Here is an 18975-nt window from a genome sequence, read left to right as displayed (position 1 = left end):
CATGGAAGACCTGGTTTTCTAATAACTCTAGTCTTAGCCTCCACATGGGTATGGGAGGTCGGGGTCAGCTCCATCAAAGGCCCATGAGTTGGGGGTTGTGGTCTGAGATGAATCTACTCAGTCATCTGGACTAACTCATATACATATGGTAAGCACAAGAACATGTTCAGACGTACATGTAGGTCGTGTAAGGGAGATAAGAAGGAGTAATCTCTTTCCCTCGGGTGATGGGCCGTCCATGAGTCGATGAGTCACCACTCCTGTTGCCAAGCAAAGAAAGCTTTGGCAGTTTGGTGCACTGGCAATACCTGCAGTGGTGGGGGTGGGGGGGTGACCTATTCATGGCGGTGTTCGAAATTCAATTAAAATCCCCTCCCTGGATGACCAATCTAGCTAAGTGTTAAGCCAAGTGATTAGGCATGGTAGCCAGGAAAACTGGTTAGGGCCATGTATGCTTCCAACTATCACCTACCACCCATCCAATATCCCAGTGATTATGATGTAATGACCCAAAGGGTCAATGAGGGCTCAGGTGTGCTGGAACGGAATCCCCAGTTTAATCCAAATGAGGGTCCCCCTTGCATAGGCAGAATAAGTTGTGTGAAAAATGTGGCCTCTCCATTTGTGTTTAATGCATCTAGGTAGGTATCCTGAAGGAGGGCTAAATGGATCACTCACATAGTGAAATGTGAGAATACTTTATGGTGCTTGATCATCAAATGCATCCCCCTGATATTCCATGTTAATATTTTTTATTCCAAAGGATTAGTCATTGGGGTATGGTGTGTAGTGGATGGGTGGTCACAACAGGGCTAATCTCTCCTCCAGTAGGAACCCCTCCACCTTAAGAGGCATGACTTATAGTGATAAGGCGTGTTGTATAGAAAACCCAACTTCAACAAAAACATTAATATCCCATCTCCCATTCGCCAGGACAGGTAGCACAACCCCACTCACCCAACTTTAAAAAATGAAAATAACAATCATAAGTTCTTGTATGTCCACACGCTTGAGCAGTCTGTGTGAGAGGGGTCACAGTCTAGCCAGTGCCCCACGCTGTTCCTGAAGCTTCCCCGTGCAGCCAATGAACTGTTAGCCCAGTGCTGTTGGGCCTCGTGGGAGGCCAATGAGTCAGAGCTTCTATCCGTAGCTAGCCATGTCGTACTGTTCTTGCCAGGCACTTCCCTTAGCCTGAGTGGAGTGTCTACAAGAGTTTGGCTGCCATCCTTTGGGTTATGATAGGTAAGTGCTTGCTCGATGTCCCTGATCCAGAGTCAGTAATAGTTGCTGCATTTCCAGGATGTTCCTGGTCCGGCGAGATCATGGGGCTAACGTCATCTATACGCATTGTTGCTATCAACCCCAGTGTCCACCTCTGCTTCCTCTGCACTTCTGCATTGGACAGGGCACCCTGTCTTGGTCGTTTGATTGGTCATCTCCACCTGTGCCACTGTGGCAAGCGTCCGGCAGCCCGACCACTTGGACCAACTTGTGGATGTGTTTCCAGCTAGTCCTACACTTCTTGGGGAGTATTAGAAATTGGGTCTCTAGTTGGCAGAGATATACACCCCTGTCCAAGTAGGGACCAAAATCCTAATCAGGGTAAGTCACAGCCCAACCCAAATTATCCTGATTTAGCCCTCTGGTAGCTTGGTACAGAGCAAGCAGGCTTAACTTTAAAGGCAATGTGTAAAGTATTTGTGCAATAACTCATACAGTAACACAGTGAAAACACCACAAAAATACACCACACAGGTTTAGAAAAATAGACAATATTTATCTGAATAAAATAAGGTCAAAACTACACTAATACAATAAGCACAAGATGAAATGTCACGTTTTAAAGGTCTAAAAGAGTCTCAGAGGCTCCAACGCTACAACGCCAACGGTCAACTTGTCCTTGATACTCCGGCTTGATTTAATTGTACTTATCTTTACTGCCAGAGTCTTGCTGTAAGCGGACCTCCGGCGCTACACGGCAAGTGTGCTTTGAAATCATCGATACGAAGGCTACAGCAGAAGACAAGTGCCTTGTTATACACAGGAATAGGGACCAGATAAGGCAGTGTTGTCTTCATTAGTGCTGATGAGGCCCATATTGACAGGCCAAAATGAGTCAACACTTTTGGATCTTTGCGAGGTTGGGCATAAAGTTTAGTCTACCTTTAAAAGCCACTCTACACAATATAAGGAGTCCTGAGAAGAAATTGACAGGCTCTCAGCAATTGTGTGTATAGGAATCTACAATTATTGCAGTCAAGTGGATTACGACTATAATGGCCGACGTAACCACTACAACCTCTGAGAGAGGAGAATAATGTGGGAAAATTTGCTTGTGATTTTTATTAGATGCTGTGTTATTTTCCATTTTTATGTAGTATATTGTATTTGCCTTGTTAAGGTATGATTGAGATGTATTTTCATTTTTGAGTATTCGGATTCTTCGTCCTGTTCTAAAATGCCTTAATAAATTGTGCAAAGAAATCAGACTGCCAAGAGAGTAATAATAACTCTTTGTTGATGGAAATAGGAGTATGAATCAGTCCCCTTCTTACGACAAACCTTTGTTTGTTTCTATCTAAACCACTGCATCACCTTCTACTCCCCCGCCAGAGCTCTCAGCTCCGCTCAACAGGCACTGGCCACCGTACCCCACATACGGAAGACCTTGGCTGGAGGAAGTTCCTTCACCTACCTCGCGGCAAAGAGCTGGAACACCCTGCCTCTTCACCTCAGGTAGTCACCATTGTTACCTCAATTCAGGAAGGACCTTAAGACCTGGCTCTTCTACTGATTCACAGAGGACGGGACCCCCCAAAGTGCCATGAGACCCTTACGCGTGAGTAGTTGGGCTTTACAAAAGCTAACTGAATTGATTTGAAATGTCAGACACTAGCCGCTCCGCCATCGTGACCCTATTTGCTAGTCTTTTGTGGTCATCTTTCAGGAGGCTGAGGTCGGCTCCCAGGGCATCTATTTTAGTTTTAAGAGCCTCCAGAGAGTCCATGATGGCCTGAAGGATGTCTTATAATGTGGGCCCCACAACCTGCTGAGACGGCGAACCCTCCCAGCACATCGTTCTCTCCTCCAAGGCCAGTAATGTTGCATCCTAGGACCTGGTGCCCTGGTCCTTCTTCTTAGAGGCCTTCCCCATCTATGCCTCCCCTGAGTGTATTGGCGTGTCCAAGGTGTGTTTTTTGGGATAACTGCCGCATGAGGGCCCCCTTCACAGTGGTATGTTCAAGCAATTAGCACACAGCGATAGGGTCACAGCAGTGCACTACTCCTCAGTCGCCTCTTCCAAGCAGGTTCCACAGTCTTGCACTCTGTGTTGACATTCAGGCTGACCCAGGGTGAGTGCTCCATGTAGGAAAAAGGCAAGGCTTTCCTGTTCTCCAATGCTCCACCCAGGTGGGGACCGGCAAGGGGCAGCACTTAGGGAAGGGGGTTCACCACGACACAGAAGAGGTAGGGCCGAGGTTCCCCCTGCCACCACCATGCCAGCATCTCCTTATGTCCACTGTCCAGAGGCCCTCCGCTCAGAATGGGAACCGCTGCAACGGCCTCTCTTCCTGCTCTTTGGTTGTGTCGGGCCTATTCGCCACTGCCGCAAGAGCCAGAGTTCTGAGTATTTCACTGGGCCGGAGGGTAGCTGGCTCCCTTTCACCTCTCACCAACTCACCTCCAGTGGCCACTACAGTGGCAGCTTTGGTGTTCTTTTGATGGGTTGCAGCCCTGCATGGCCCCCTCCTAGGTCCACTTGAGTCAGGTGAGGCCCACTCGGCAATGAATGGGCAGCCGCAGCCCTACCTCTGGTCACTGTCACAGTGGTATCATCAGGCCTCCAAGGTTATCCGGGTCCCCCGGTGTGCCAGCATCCTCAAGGACATGGGGGCCCCAATTTGGGTTTTTGTGTGAAGCTTCAGTGCGTGGGGTCAGTGAGGTAGGGGCCAGGCCCCAGGTCCCCACCAACCTATTTTGCAGGCCAGAGGAGGGCAGCCAGCCCTCGCGTTTCAATAGTCGGGTAGGCACAGTTTGCCCCCAGGCCGGGAAGGGCATTGCAGTGGCGTCCGCAGGCCCCCAGAGCCGAGCAAGCTGCTGAGCAATGGGATTCATCAGCAGGCAGGGGGGTCTGGTCCAAGCCCCGCCACAGAGCTTTGCCACTACAGGGGGTCCCACAGACCCACCGGAGACACCCCCGTTCAGTCTAGGCACAGAATCACCAGGGTGCTCCTTGGGGCCCCTTCCTCCGGATCTGCCAAAACCACAACTCCAAGCGACTCCAGCCCTGATCGTCGCCCCACTCGGAGTTCAGAATTTCTCATAACGCAGCAGGCACGGTGGGTTTCTCTGCCAGCTGAAGCTTTCATGGGCCCCTTGTCGTGCTCTGCAAGGCGGCCGGGTGTTTAACCGCGGACAGACACCATTTTTGTATCTGCAGAGAGCCCCAGAGCGGGCAGCAGCCAGCCTCACCTCCCGGCACAGTGTATATTTTCAGACACATTAAGCAGCCCGCATCCTGGAGACTAGGATCTGCTTATCTGGCGATGGCTTTGGGGCTCCTTGGGTCCAGCAGGATGGGAGATGGTGATCGATGGAGGATTCACAGGCAGGAGCTTACGAGGACATGTCTTGTCGCATTGGCATCCGGCCATGCCCTCACCATTTTGTCCATAGGCATTTGTACAACAATTTTGGCTGCAGCTTTGATTGGTAGGTGTTTTGACTAACTAAAATGGCGGTGAAGGAGAAAAGGTCACTGATTATATAACTTAAGGTACAATCAGCAAACGTTTCATAGAACTTCATACCTTAAAATATGAAAGAAATAAAGCAGACCACAAGTTTATGCCCATTGAAAAGTAAATGTACGTAGTATTGGTTATGATTCTTGCCTAATTGTTGTATCCAAGGGACTTTACTGCATAATTAAGTCTGCACCAAAGATGAAATGCAGCAAGGGAGTGTTATTAAAGAAGGGCAGCCTGATGGCACTCTGTGCTTCATAAAACCTAGCCAAGCACTGCTATCACTGCTTTCCCACTGAAAGTGGGAAATGTGAAGGCCCTCTAATCACGTTTCAAGGTTTAGGGCAATTTTCTGAATACTGTGGCACATAGCTTTCTGGATTCTTGGTGCATGGTGAACAACCAGAAGCTAAATGGTCTCATAAGGTGCCACTGACCCAGCTCAAAGCTTGCATGGGCTATGCTAGACATGGTGCACTATAACACGTAAGCCCTCACTAAGAGAAATGAACGAAAGTCGTGAGGTGTCCTGTAATTGAAGTTACCAGCCAATTATGAATTAGGTGGAATGAAGGCACCTTCATGTTTGCCTTCTGTAACCAGGCAGAATGTATGCCCGGAAAATACGAAGAATGAGAAAAATACATAAGGAAAGCAATGCAGAAATACCAACACCCATGGATATTATTCATTCTAGGCTCCAAAATGTGCTATGGGGTGATAATACCTGCCTGGATATTACTTCACCCCATGGTATCCAAAACGAAATATTCATGTATTTGGAATGTTTTATTATATTTTAATCTTTTTCTAGTTGCCTTCCATTGACGTATGATTATGCATTTTACACTGATGCCATGCCGTGTCTATTTTAACGTGAATAATTCAGTTGGCAATTACCAAATTTCAGTTGCTATTTAGTGCCTTTGCAGCAGATTTGTTTACTGTTTCGTTTAGACAATATCATTGCATTTCTACCATGTGCTGCATTAGTACACCTAATATGTTGCCCATTCAACCAAAATCAATCAACAAAATGAGACAAGAAGCCACTTCATCAATAGCTGCAATATGTTGTAGTACAATTCCACTATGGTGGTGATCTCCATCAAATCTGATGAAACACAATACCTTCAAAGTTCTACCAAGGAAACATTAAGCCGCTGGCCCCCTCCCCCCATCCCCCACCCCCCCAATACCCCCTGTACTGGGTGTGAAACCAATGCTGGATCCCGGACAGCTAAACTTTTCTGAAAAGTAGACAAAGTTTTGAATTCAGCAAGGGGTCATTTGTGTAGATCCTACAAGATTTTCCTACAGAGAATAATAGCTGAAAATAACAAATTTTGAAATTCAGATGAAAAAAAACAGCCATTTCTCTCCACGTTTTACTCTGTAACTTTTTGTTGTGATGTCAGATTTTCAAAAGCAATATCCTGTTATGTCTGCTGGAATCTTCTGGTTGTGGAGCTATTTAGGGCTTATAGGTTCATCAAGAACCATAGGTACCCAGAGCCAATAAATGAGCTGCACCTTGCAATGGGTTTTCATTGTATACCGGGAATACAGCAATTCATTTGGTGAAATATAAAGAGTGAACAAAAGGTATCAAGGAAACTTTGGACTTTCCAAAATGGGCATTAGATAAGATGTTGAAAAGCAGTGGGTATTTGCACATCTCTGAATTCGGGGGTCCCCATACTAGCATATGAATTACAGCGCATTTCTCAAATACAGGGAGTGCAGAATTATTAGGCAAATGAGTATTTTGACCACATCATCCTCTTTATGCATGTTGTCTTACTCCAAGCTGTATAGGCTCGAAAGCCTACTACCAATTAAGCATATTAGGTGATGTGCATCTCTGTAATGAGAAGGGGTGTGGTCTAATGACATCAACACCCTATATCAGGTGTGCATAATTATTAGGCAACTTCCTTTCCTTTGGCAAAATGGGTCAAAAGAAGGACTTGACAGGCTCAGAAAAGTCAAAAATAGTGAGATATCTTGCAGAGGGATGCAGCACTCTTAAAATTGCAAAGCTTCTGAAGCGTGATCATCGAACAATCAAGCGTTTCATTCAAAATAGTCAACAGGGTCGCAAGAAGCGTGTGGAAAAACCAAGGCGCAAAATAACTGCCCATGAACTGAGAAAAGTCAAGCGTGCAGCTGCCACGATGCCACTTGCCACCAGTTTGGCCATATTTCAGAGCTGCAACATCACTGGAGTGCCCAAAAGCACAAGGTGTGCAATACTCAGAGACATGGCCAAGGTAAGAAAGGCTGAAAGACGACCACCACTGAACAAGACACACAAGCTGAAACGTCAAGACTGGGCCAAGAAATATCTCAAGACTGATTTTTCTAAGGTTTTATGGACTAATGAAATGAGAGTGAGTCTTGATGGGCCAGATGGATGGGCCCGTGGCTGGATTGGTAAAGGGCAGAGAGCTCCAGTCCGACTCAGACGCCAGCAAGGTGGAGGTGGAGTACTGGTTTGGGCTGGTATCATCAAAGATGAGCTTGTGGGGCCTTTTCGGGTTGAGGATGGAGTCAAGCTCAACTCCCAGTCCTACTGCCAGTTCCTGGAAGACACCTTCTTCAAGCAGTGGTACAGGAAGAAGTCTGCATCCTTCAAGAAAAACATGATTTTCATGCAGGACAATGCTCCATCACACGCGTCCAAGTACTCCACAGCGTGGCTGGCAAGAAAGGGTATAAAAGAAGGAAATCCAATGACATGGCCTCCTTGTTCACCTGATCTGAACCCCATTGAGAACCTGTGGTCCATCATCAAATGTGAGATTTACAAGGAGGGAAAACAGTACACCTCTCTGAACAGTGTCTGGGAGGCTGTGGTTGCTGCTGCACGCAATGTTGATGGTGAACAGATCAAAACACTGACAGAATCCATGGATGGCAGGCTTTTGAGTGTCCTTGCAAAGAAAGGTGGCTATATTGGTCACTGATTTGTTTTTGTTTTGTTTTTGAATGTCAGAAATGTATATTTGTGAATGTTGAGATGTTATATTGGTTTCACTGGTAATAATAAATAATTGAAATGGGTATATATTTTTTTTTGTTAAGTTGCCTAATAATTATGCACAGTAATAGTCACCTGCACACACAGATATCCCCCTAACATAGCTAAAACAAAAAACAAACTGAAAACTAGTTCCAAAAATATTCAGCTTTGATATTAATGAGTTTTTTGGGTTCATTGAGAACATGGTTGTTGTTCAATAATAAAATTAATCCTCAAAAATACAACTTGCCTAATAATTCTGCACTCCCTGTACATTTCTTTATTACACTGTCTTACATTTGGAAGGAGAAAATGTAGAGACACACAATGGGCAGTAACACTTGTTCTTCTATTCTGTATTCCCCCATGTCTCCCGATAAAAATGGTACCTCACTTGTGTGGGTAGGCCTAGTGCCCGCAACAGGAAACGCCCCAAAAAGCAACATGGACACATCACATGTTTACTTTGAAATCTGATGTGTTTTTTGTAAAGTGCTTAGCTGTGGGTTTTGGCCTCTATCTCAGCAGGCACCTAGGGAAACATAGCAAACCTATACATTTATGGAAAGTAGTTACCTAGAGGAATCCAGAATTGGGTGACTTGTGGGGCTCTTACCAGGTTCTATTACCCATAATCCTTTGCAAACCTCACAATTTGGCAAAAAAAACACCTTTTCCTCACATTTCGGTGATGGAAAGTTCTGAAATCTAAGAGGAGCCACAAATTTCCCTTCACCCAGCATTTCCCCTAGTCTCCCGATAAAAATTGTGCCTCACTTGTGTGGGTACGACCTGTGCCCCCTACAGTAAATGACCCAAAACACAATGTGGACACATCACATTTTCTGAAAGAAAACTGACCTGTTTATTGCAAAGTGCCTAGCTGTGGATTTTGGCCTCTAGCTTAGCCGACACCTAGGGAAACCTACCAAACCTGTGCATTTTTTTTAACTAGACACCTAGGGGAATCCACAATGGGGTTACTTGTGGGGCCTCACCAGGTTCTGTTACCCAGAATCCTTGCAAACCTCAAACGTTTGAAAAAAAAACACTTTCTCCTTACATTTCGGTGATAGTTCTGGAATCTGAGAGGAGCAACAAATTTCCTTCCACCGAGCATTCCCCCAAGTCTTCCGATAAAAATGGTACCTCACTTGTGTGGGTAGGCCTAGTGCCCGCGACAGGAAATGCTCCAAAACTCAACATGGACTCATCACCTTTTCTGAAAGAAAATTGACCTGTTTTTTGCAAAGTGCCTAGCTGTGGATTTTGGCCTCTAGCTCAGCCGGCAGCTAGGGAAACCTAGCAAACCTATACATTTTTTAAAACTAGACACCTAGGAGAATTCATAATGGGGTGGCTTGTGGGGCTCTCACCAGGTTCTGTTACCCAGAATCCTTTGCAAAACTCAAAATTTGGCCAAAAAAAACACATTTTCTTCAAATTTCGGTGATGGAATGTTCAGGAATCTGAGGGGGGCCACAAACTTCCTTCCACCCAGCATTTCCCCAAGTCTCCCGATAAAAATGGTACCTCACTTGTGTGGGTAGGCTAGTACAAGAGACAGGAATGGATCACACAGAGGTCAATGGTAGTCCTTGCATGAGTGCTACTGTTAACCCTGGGGTGATCCATTCCTGACGCAGGCACTAGGCACCGGCACACAAGTGGGGTTGTGTTTTTATCAGGAAAAGTGGAGAAACACTGGGTGGTAGGAATTTTGTGGATCCCTGAACATTCCTGTGGTTCCTGTGATGATAAATCAAGAAAAAATATTGTTTTTAATCAATGTTTCACTTTTGCAGGGTATTCTGGATAAGAAAACTTTGTGAAATCCAAACACGCCACACTTCTGTGGACTGCCTCGGGTGTCTAGTTTTCAGAAATGTCTGGATTGGTAGGTTCCCCTATATGGCCACCTAGCCCGGGACCAAATACTCAGGTGATTGTCTTACAAAACAAGGCTGTTTTGTGGTAGGTAATTTTGATGTCTCCACAATCTGTTTTGGGTACTTCCCTGTTGTGGTAACTTGCCCACTCACTAAAGTGAGGAAGTTTTTCTCTGGAGACTTAGTGGAATTCTGGGTGGGAGAAAATGTGTGGCTGCCTGCAGATGCCAGGACTTCCGCTCACTGAAATTCAAGGCAAAAGTGTTTTTTAAGCAACTTTTTGTGATTGCAAGGGGATTCTGGGTGAAGGAAAACTGGTTTGAACCACGCATGTCCTGCACCCTTGGAATCTCCTGGTATTGGTATATTAAAGTTAATCCACCAGTCACACTGGTTGGTTTTAGCACCTCCAGAAAGTATGGTTTCAAAGCATGAATACTTATCAAAGTATCTGAATATTGAAACTAAGCCTTCTGAAGGTGGGCCATAAAGCCACGTCCAGGCACCAACCTCTTTATGGTCCATTCACACGCCATTTATGTACAACAAACCACCCTTTCATACCGCCGACCAAGTGCCCAACCAACCAATCACTGCACTCACATTAACTTACCGCTGCCAGACTAGGGCCCATCACATTCATACGCCACAGGATGGAATACGTTTGAATACATTTGACCACTTGTCAAGTAACCGCCTCCTTCTTCTTGAACATTACAGAAGGCATGCGTAACAAACCTTTACTAATGACTCCCATGACAGCCTCCCACGACTCAGAAAGGCATGTTTTTCATGCACCATTAGCGCACTTGCTGTGCTAAATCCAACTCCTTCCAGTTTCTGGATGCAAGTTGGGGGTGAAACTAAGGGAGACATGCTGGGGAATTCTCATGATGTTCCCTAAAGAGAAGGTCATAGGCTATGAAAAAGGGTAATGTTTGGCACACAGGGGAGTCCGTGAGAACATAGCATATGTCCCAGCCAACATTATTTGCAGTGCTGTGAATCTGATGCACTTATCATACAGCAAACTGAACATCGACTAAGTTCTGATGGAGGATGAACATGAAAAGCAGGTCAAACACTGACCCTAATGTGTCATTGTCCTTCAGTGCTGGGATGGCACCAATGGGTTAGAATCCATAGGCGTAGATGATGTACATCTTTACTACTTTTACTATCTGCCTTCTACCTGTGCAATATCCCTGTGAAGGCACCCCTACCATAAACTTTCCTTACCCATCATGTCTCTATTCTCATCGGAGTCCTGACTAATCTAGTATAATTGCCAAGTGAACCTATACTAGTTTGTGGATGCAAGTTGTGGGTGTCCGAGTATGCCTTGGGAGGCCTATTCCTCGAAAGGAGCGAGCATATCTACAGTTGAAACTAAGGCAGACATGCTGGTGAAGAAATCCTAAGGTCTCTAAAGTAAAAAGTGAAACAAATATCCTGTGGGACTTATTCACCAACACTTGTAGTTTTGCTTTGAAAGTGAAGCTAAAAATTGAGTGTGCACACTTTCAAACAAGTAGAAATGTTGGTGAATATGTCCGACAGGACCTTTCTTTGACTTACTAAAATAACTCTGGTTCTCTTTGGCAATCATGGTGGTCCTTGTGTAGCATACATAGGTTCCCTAACAAGCACTTCAAAATTCAGTCATGCTTTTAACATTCTGCCACACAGGGTACTCCGTGACAATGTGGCATATGTTCTGTCCACCAGTATGTGCAGTATGGGGACTATAATGCACGTTAATTGAACAGAACACCTACTACATTCTGATGGTGCATATAGGTCATATAGCCATTGAAAGGATTACCCAACGACAGCTCCACCTCAGTCGATTTCCCAAAACTTGGCTTTAGTATGATGCAACGTAAAGCACGTAGGGACACAGAGGCCTGGTTAAGATGGGCTCCGGGACAGTAATACTGACTCTCCTGCTGCTTTCCATGCTTCGAGCACACTTTACAGCGAAGACATGGACGATCCTTTTTGGGTGTTTCAGAAATGTGATCAGCAAAGTGTCGCTCCTGCAGCCTTGCCACATCCTCCAGAACATGTGAGGTGGAGGCTGCTGCTGCTTCTGTAACAGCAGTAAGGCTTTCAATTACAGACAACTGGAAGTCAAGGAAAGTCATGAGTCTTCCTGTGGTTGTCTGACGGTAAACAACATACGCATTGTATGTTGCCATCTGGATCAGGAGGGTAAATAGTTTTTTGTATCAAGTGCAAGTTTTAGAACACGCATTGTATGGTTGAGGAACCTGGTCGTTCTCGTCCACTCCACCTATGTACTTATTGTAATCAAGTATACAGATGGGCTTGTGGACTTCGGCCATCTGACCCTAAACCGTGATGGGGAAGTGCTCTCATCATGAATTGTAGTGAGCAGGTATACATCACGCCTATCCAAGAACTTGACTGCGAGCAGTTCGTTGGAATGCAATGCAGTACTCTGGGATTTCTAGAACTTCTTGCAAACAAGCTCCTCCAGTAATCCTTTGCAGTTACAATGAACTGTACCACAGGCCACAGTGCCAGCTTTGTAGAGCTCACTGAACAGCTCTACTCCTATATAGAAATTGTCTACATAAAGGTTATAAACTTTGTGAAGGACGGGCTGGACAAGTTCCCATACAATCTTACCAGTGACCCCTAATGTGGGAGGGCAACCTACAGGGTTTAGGTTAGAGTCCTTCCCTGTATACACTCTCAAGCTGTACACATGGCCAGAAGAGCTCTCACTCAGCATGCACATGTTATGTCATAGCAAGCTCTTTTGCTCGCAATGTACTGTCTGAACAGCAGCCATCCTTTGTACAGGATCAGGGACTCATTGACTGCTATATTCTTTCCAGGAGTATAGATCTCTGGAAACCTGGCAGACAAATGTTCCACGAGAGGCCGAATTTTGAACAACCTGTCATGGTCTGGATGGTCCCCGGGCAATGCAGCAGAATTGTCATTGAAATGCAGCATGCGCTGCAGTAGCAAAAACTATCTCTGCTCAGGTATGGTGCGAAGATGGGGGTTACCCAAACTGTGCGAGTCATCCAGTAGGACTGCAAGGTAGGTTTCTGCCCTAACCCCATTTTGAGCGTAAGGCCCAAAAATATTTTCAACTTCACCAGCGAAGTGGGAGTCCACTGGCGTGCCCTAGAACGGAGCGCTAGAGTGCCTCCATGCTCCCTCAGAAATTGGTCTGCGCGCAAATTTGTTTGCTGCACAATTTCCTGAAGGAAGCCATCATCCAAAAATAGATGGTTGTAGTCAACTGGCACAAACTTGGCTGTATCGACTTTACATCCAGCGTCACTAGTAGAAGGTGGAATTTGGGGCTGAAATAAACAGGAGGGCAGCCAAGAGATCACTCTCTCTGTGCTTGTGGCAGCATGCACCTGCTCTCTGAGTTTGGCTAACCCAATGTTGTCCCGCTGCACAGACTGTGCTTGAGAAGGAGCAGCACAGCTGTCATCGTCGTCTCCTTCAGAATCACTGGAAGTGGTGTCGTCAGATGGGACTCCGCCGACTGAAAAATCACTCCCAGATTCTGCCCCATTGTACTCTCCCTCAGATACTGTCTCATTCTCTTATCCTGTCTCAGAACTATCCTCCATAACCTGAGTTAGGGCTTGAGCAGCAGTCATCCAATGAGATACTATCTCTGCTCCTGGCTAAACTGTCCCTCTAAAGTACTAGCCTACGTAGAAGGCATCTAGAGCCACAGAATTGCTCATGGGTGTGTATGTGTCCATTAGTAAATGTCATCATCTTACCTTCGCTTCTTCTGCGATTTGGCAGATTCTCTGAAGACACTGAAAAGAACAAAAAAGACACAGTATTACTTCACCTTACCACATACCCAATCATCACAGCTTTTAGCGCTAGTGGCACCCAGTGTGACAGTAATTTTTGGTGCTCTGCCTCCCATGACCTCCTATTCTAATTCCCTCAGTACCACCCAGCAAAAGTGCTCCTCATATCTCCATAGTACCCCTCGCACATACATTTAATTTTTTTATTTGTTTTCAAGCACAGGTAACACTTGGCTTTTTTAATCCACTCCGCTCAATACATATACATGTATATCCTTTGCAGCAGGCAAATAAACCATCTGCAGTACTTTATGGCATCAAAACTGCCACTAGACAAAAGACAAATCTATTTCTATCTCTCTGTCTCTCTGTCTCTCTGTCTCTCTCTCTCTCTCTATATATATATATATATATATATATATACACATATATATTTATCACTTTTATATATGTGTGATTTCCCTGGGAGGGCGACTGTGGCTCCCAGAAAACAACACTTGTAAAAAAAAAATATATATATATCATCATCATACACAAGCTTTATTCGGTAACAAGACCATCAAAGCATCAAAATACAAACAAGATAATATAGAAATGCCATAAAATAATACATTAAAATATAACATAAATAGAAGATTGTAAAATGCATACGCGTAAAAAATAATTAATGAAGAACTACTTATTTAAAAAACTCTTCCTTATAAGCCACGCAGCCACAAGGAACTTGCTAACTGCGAGATACAGTGGCTTAGATGTATCACTCCTTAATATTCTCATTGTTACTCTATATTGAGTCACACCCAGAGCACGGCAGATAGTACAGATCCATTTAGATCGAGGAGTAGAATAAGCTGGACAGAAGAACATAAAGTGCTCCTCTGATTCAGGGTTACCAAGACATGCGGGGCACAGATCAGACAAGGGGGCATTCCCCCATTTGCTAGTCAAAGTTAGCAGCGGAATGCTCCCAAGTCGGAAACCTGCATACAACCCCTTCCCCAACAGATCAGGTATAAGGTCCAAATATGGTTCGAAGTGTGGGATCGACTTAAAGTCCAAGAAAGACATAGTCAAACGACCATCCAAACTGCTACGAGTTAACTCGTTACTTATATAGGTCCAATAAGAAGTTTTCACAATGGAACCATGTGATTTCTCCAATCCCTGAGGATTTTCCCAAAAGCTTGTCATTCCTAAAATGTGAAACCATTTAGACACGTGTTTGACCCTTGGAGTAGAAGTCACATTGGGTTTTCTCAAAAGGTCACAAAAGGAATCTCTGTATATGGCAAGTTCAGGTACCGTCCAAATCCACACCCAGTATAATAATGGTCTTAGAATAATCAAATCCATTACTCGTTTGAACCCCAGATCCAGAAACAAAGGTTTTAACGGGGTACTCCTTGGGCAAGCAATTAAAGCCCTGGCAAAATGGTTTTCACCTACAGTTATTTTTTTACAATCAGAAAATCCCCATATTTCTGCACCATAAGCAGCCGCACCTTGAGCTTTAGCCAAATACATTTTGATAGCAGGGGATACAGCTTTAGACACAGAGCTTTTGTAAAAGTGCAGGATTGCGGCTGCTCTATTCTGAAGAAGCCCCACACTCTTCCCAATCTGTTCCTCCCAAAGCATGTTACTTGAGATCCTCACTCCTAAATAATCGATAGAATTTACCCGGGTCAAAACAGACCTGTGTAGGCTAATAGAACATCTACCACGGGGTCCTGAGCCGAACACCATTAACTTAGTTTTGTCGACATTCAGCTCCAGACCATAGTCCGAACATAAGTATTTAAAGTGATCTACAAGGATTTGGAGACCCATTGGCATATTAGAAATAAGAAGGGAATCGTCAGCAAAAAGTAGAATGGGTATCTTTTGGGAACTCAGTATTGGGGCATCATTCTGGCAAGAGAGGAATATAGGGACTACCTCATTGATAAAAAGTGAAAACAGAAGTGGAGCCAAAACACAACCTTGGCGCACTCCCCTATAAGTAGGAATTTTATCTGTCAACTCGCCTAGTTCACCCCATCTCACCTGTGCGTAAGTATTCTCATGTAACCGCCTCAGGAGATCAACTACATTATAGGGTATTTTTAGCCTAAATAATACATTCCATAACTTTTTCCTTGGGACCAGATCAAAAGCTGTTCGCAAATCCACAAATACAACGTATAAAGGTTGTTTTTCAAAGACAACATACTTCCAATGCAGGAGGACCAATCTAAATACCTGGTCTATTGTGCTGATTTTTGGGAGAAAGCCTGCGTGCAATGGGGATAGAACCTGGTTGTCATGTACCCATTCCATCAGCCTCTCCAGAAGTTGTTTAGAAAAAACGTTTTGCACATTATCAATTAAACTGATTGGTCTATAGTTGACAGGTGAAATTGGGATTCCCTTTTTTATATATTGGAATGATTTCTGCACCTTTCCAAGTGCCCGGGATTGCACCCCCTGCAGCAATTTTATTGGAAATCAGGTTTATATACCAGGACCAGACCGTCGGTTCGGACTTGTATAAATCACCTGGTATCTTATCGGGTCCTGGGGCCTTGCCTGGTTTTAAGGATTGAATCGCATTTGTTGTCTCCTCCAGGGAAAAATTTAAACTATCTTCGAATATTTGAGGATCCTGGTCGGTTTGCTTGGAACTATCACAGAGGGTAATTCAGGATAAAAAAGCAAGGTCACACTCGTTACTATTTGGTGACTCAGAAGGAGCAGCATAAAGTTGGGAGAAATGTGTCACCCAAACCCAGGTTGAATGTGGTTCATGAAACTGGACCTATTCCCTCTATGTCTTTTAGATACCAGTTCCCAGAATAATCTATTATTTTTTTATTCTACTGCAGCAAGCAAATCCTGCCAAACAGCATCTTCCCATGACTTTTTCTCCTGCATTAATACTTTTTTATATGTGCATCTGGAGGAACGAACTTCCCCCAAGGTACCATCCATAATTGCAGTCTTAAGCGCCAGCTTCGCCTTTGCACAGTCCCTGTTGAACCATGCATTGGCTGCTGTCATGTTGGAAGGTATGCGTTTAGGCAAAACGTTTTTATAGAAAATATTCTGGATCCTGTTTAGCAGTGACACATGTATATTAAGAATATGGATACTATTTGCTTCATGATCTACGTAGTCCGTTTTCTCATCAATAAAAGCTTTATAAATCCCTGATAGCAAATAAGGGTTAGACGTAACCTTAGGCCAACAAACTCTAGTGCAATTATTGCTCAATACGGGAGTGGGGACCGCTGACCTCTGCGCATGAGTGGACCTCCTAAATTCGTCTCCACTCAAAGTAAGGAGTAGGGGATTGTGGTCACTCTCAGCTCGAGCATTCACCTTCATATCGTTTAACATGGGCCACAATATGACATCCACTAAAAAATAATCAATAATACTAGCGGAAATGCCTCTCTTAAATCTCGTCATCATGTCCATATCAGAGAATGTGTGTCCATTGCATGCCCTAAGGCCATATTTTAAACATAATGCGGCCAGCTGGGAGGCCACTCGAGAGCGAATACATAGAGTGTTTTTTGTTAATTGCGGAATTCCTCACAATTCGTCTTCTTCATCAGTTAGCTCACTATTCAAAATGGATGGTTCAAAGGTGCAATTCAAGTCACCTCCTATTACTACCACAGTCGATGGATGTAGGGAATCCAAGAATTCAGACAGTTGGCTTAATGTCTGAGATTATAAGCCCTGTGAATATCTATGGAGCTTTGTCTCTCGTTAAATATATATAGATATATGATATATATAGAGAGACTGACTCTGTACATCACTTTCTATTTTTTTTAATACATGTGTGCTTTCCCTGGGGCTGATCGTGGCAAAGCACACATGTGTAAAAATAAATATGGCCCCATAGGGAGTCAGCCCAACATTTTCTTTTTTTTTCTCCAAATATTCCCTGGGGGGGCGCAATCAACCCCCACCCAGGGAAAACTATTGCCACAAAATTACCCCCAGTGGGTGGCCCACCATCAGATAAAGGTGAGTCACAGCAAAAGGGTCACCATCAGGTAAAGCAAGGATTGTGGCACTGTGTGAGATGGACAAAGAGACCTTGCATCAGGACATCGGATCTCCCCTGGTACTCTTGCTACTAAAACATCTGAAAAAGGTCACCATCTCGAGGGGGAAATCAACGTATTCTTAAGAGAAAATAACTTAGCACCAAAGGAAATAAGTTCTTTTTTCTGGCATATCAGTCAATTCTCCATTCCCAACATGACCTTCAGCCACAGATATGCTTAAATATGTGCAGCACATGTCTTAAAAACTTCCCTGAGAAATCAGATTAATCACAGAAAATGTCAGTATGAACATCTCTGCCACATCACATACCCGTAATTTATGTGATATTTGGACATATACATCCTCATATCTTCTGAAGTTCTAGCTACGAACACTAGAATTATCAAGTCCACAAAAATCTTCCTTCTTCTCCTCCTGTCAATGCTACTGAAAAAATTATATGCTCCACGAAGCATGGAGTACCTAATTAATGCTGCACTGCAACTATGACTATTTCCAAGTTCCCTGAAAACCAATGAAATCACTTTATTGGTAAGAAGATAAGTTTGACTCAAATCACCCAAAAAACTGTCTAACTTCTAAGTTCCCTGGTTGAGGAAGGAAATTGAAAATGAATGGACCACTGGCTAACTGCTGATCTGGTTTGAGTTTAGAAAAATTGAAACTCTGGAAATGAAGGCTGGTCTGTACCATATCCTCCGCAAAGGTGAACCCTGCTTAATTGCAATCGTCAATCTTTCTGCTTCCTTTAATGTGATTGATCATGGCAGGTTGCTCTGTACTCTCTATCATCACTTGTGCTTCATGGAAAAAGTTTAAAGTTGTGTTTGTTCTTTTCTCACAAACAGACACGATCAAGTAAAATTGGTGGACATATTTCCGAAAGTAATTTGTGGGATCCCACATGAGTCAGTTCTGGCCTCCATATTATTTGCTCTGTACCTGTAACCTCTATAGCTAATCCATGACATTCCTTTAAGGCTTTTGCTGCTAGGCCTTTTTTACCCCCCCCCCCTCACTATTGTCTTTTTTTTTTGGCTATTTGGGGTAGTTCGCGCTTAGGCTCCCATAACTTTTGGTCCACATAAGGTATCCACACCAAATGTGCGTCCTTTTTTTCCAACATCCTGGAAATTCTAAAGGTACCCAGAGTTTGTGGGTTCCCCTGGAGGGGACTGAGAAATTAGCCTTAGTACAGCTAAATTTAGTTTTTCTTTGGGAAATGTGGGAAAAAAGTGCTACAGAAGAAATGATTTGTTTTTTTCCCTGCCAATGGCACCAACAAGGGGGTTGAAGTGCTAAAATCACCATCTTCCCACCTCTCAGGAACAGGCAGATTTGAATCAGAAAACCAAATTTGTCAAAGCAGTTTTGCCATTTTACTGGAACATAGCATATTTTTCATGTTATTTGTGCTTTCAACC

This window comes from Pleurodeles waltl, chromosome 1_2 (assembly GCF_031143425.1).
Source record: "Pleurodeles waltl isolate 20211129_DDA chromosome 1_2, aPleWal1.hap1.20221129, whole genome shotgun sequence".
NCBI classification, from domain to species: Eukaryota; Metazoa; Chordata; class Amphibia; order Caudata; family Salamandridae; genus Pleurodeles; species Pleurodeles waltl.
Note: the sequence above shows the minus strand (reverse complement) of the source record.